This window comes from Sorex fumeus, unplaced genomic scaffold (genome assembly GCF_029834395.1).
Source record: "Sorex fumeus unplaced genomic scaffold, SorFum_2.1 ptg000022l, whole genome shotgun sequence".
Taxonomy (NCBI): Eukaryota; Metazoa; Chordata; class Mammalia; order Eulipotyphla; family Soricidae; genus Sorex; species Sorex fumeus.
Genome location: NW_026606079.1, coordinates 3443414 through 3445908, shown reverse-complemented (window position 1 = coordinate 3445908; position 2495 = coordinate 3443414).

Genomic DNA, 2495 nt, shown 5'->3' with positions numbered 1-2495 from the left:
GGTACACTATTTTCTAGATAAACAGCAGCTCAGGAACTTCATAGACTCAAAACCAAACCTAAAAGAAGGACTAAAGGGGCTACTATAAGACAAGACAACCCCTACAACCACAACACATGCTTACAGAAAGATGACACAAAACCCCATAACAATAATCTCTCTCAACATCAACGTTCTAAATTCACCAATTAAGAGACACAGAGTGGCAAAATGGATGCAGACACTGACCCCAACATTCTGCTGCCTACAAGAAACTCATCTCAACAGTCAGAGCAAACACAGACTCAAAGTAAAAGGATGGAAAACAATCCTGCAAGCAAACAGCTCCTTCAAAAAAGCTGGGGTGGCCATACTAGTATCTGACAACATTAACTTTAGGTTGAAAAAGATTAGAAGGGACAGTGAAGGCTATTTTCTCTTCATCAAGGGATACGTACAACAAGAAGAAATCACACTCTTAAATGCATACGCACCTAATGAGGGAACAGCTAAATATTTAAAACAACTGCTAATAGATCTTAAGGAGGACATTGCTAGCAACACAATAGTAGCTGGAGACTTCAACATCACCTTATGATCTCTGAATAGATCAACAAGAACAAAACTCAGCAAGGAAACATTGGCTTGAAAGAAGAAATAGAAGAGAAAGGGCCTATAGACCTATACAGGGCTTTACACTCCAAAAAGAAAGAATATATATTCTTCTCCAGTGTGCACGGAACATTTTCCAAAATAGACCATGTCCTAGGCCACAAAATATACCTCAATAGAATCAAGAAGATAGAAATAGTATCAACAATCTTTTCAGACCATGATGCACTGAGAATAGAAGTGAATCACACACAGACATGGAGAACCAAATCAAACATCTGGAAATTAAACAACTCAATACTGAACAACGAGTGGATCAGAAAGAAAGTCAAAGACAAAATCAAAAGATACTTGGAAACAAATGAGAATGAAAACACAAGCTACGAGAACTTATGGGATGCAGCTAACGCCGTATTAAGGGGAAAATTTATAGCTCTGAAAGCTTATCTCAGAAAGGAAGAAAGGATGCACAAAAACAACTTGACTTCACAGCTCAAGATCTTAGAAAAGGATCAACAGAAGGATCAAATCAGGCAGAAGGAAAGAGATCATAAAACTTAGAGCAGTAATCAACGACATGGAAACCAAAGAAACAATCCGAAAGATTAATGAAACCAAGAGCTGGTTCTTCGAAAAAATAAATAAGATAGATAAACCACTAGCAACACTCACAAAGAAACAAAGAGAGAGAGAACCTTAATAAATCGAATCAGAAATAAGAATGGGGATATTACTACAGGAAACCAAAGAAATTCAAAAGATCATCAGAGACTACTTTGAAAGTCTGTATGCCACAAAACAAGAGAATCTGAAAGAAATGGATAAATTCCTGGATTCCTATAATCTCCCAAAGCTGAATCAAGAAGACATAGAGTGCCTGAATAGATCTATTAACATTAATGAAATTGAAATTGAAAAACCGAAAGCCTTCCTCCTAAGATCAGGGACGAGACAAGGATGCCCACTCTCTCCACTACTGTTCAATATAGTACTGGAAGTACTTGCAATAGCGATTAGGCAAGAAAAAGATATTAAGGGCATCAAGGTAGGAAAGGAAGAAATCAAGCTCTCACTATTCGCAGATGGTATGATTCTATACTAAGACATTTCCACACTCACGGTCAAAGTTGGCCAGCATTTGTGCTGCTTGGCTAATGTTTGGTGTTATTTGAACAATGTCATCAGCAAAGCAGACGTGGTGTAGTTGCCAACCATCTATCTTCACTCCCATTCCTTCCCATTCCAGTCATCGCATGACGTTCTTGAGGGTGACACTGAAGAGTTTTGTTGAAATGGTATCACCCTGCCAAACCCCTCTCTCGATGATCACTTCCTTGTAGAACGGTGAGATCCTGGTAGTGAATCTGTAATATGGAGGATCCTAATGTATTGAGTTTGAATGCCCTGATTGGTAAGGCTTCAATGACCACTTCAATATCAACAGAATTAAAGACCTTCTATAAATCGATGAACATTAGACAGAGCGGCATCTTGAACTACTGAGAAACCTCAATGAGCTTGATTATCATGTGGATATGGTCTATTGTGCTGAATCCTTTTTGGAACCCAGCTTACTCATATGGTTGTTCTTCATCTCTGTTCTGCCAATCCTATTCAGGATGACTCAAGTGAACAGCTTGTACACAACAGACAACAGGCAGATCGGGCGATAGTTGCCAATGTCGTGGATGTCTACCTTCTTGTACAGTAGTACAGTCCTTCTGGTTTTCCATTGGAATGGAACCTTGCATTCAGACAGGTAGCATGCGAAGAGCCAAGCCAGTATATTGATGAGTACTGACAGTAGGCTTTTCAGGTGTTTGGGTCTAACCTTGTCTGGGCCTGATGCTGTTTGATTCTTTCGACGAAATGGCATGTCGGATTTCAGAAGGGAGAACGTTGGG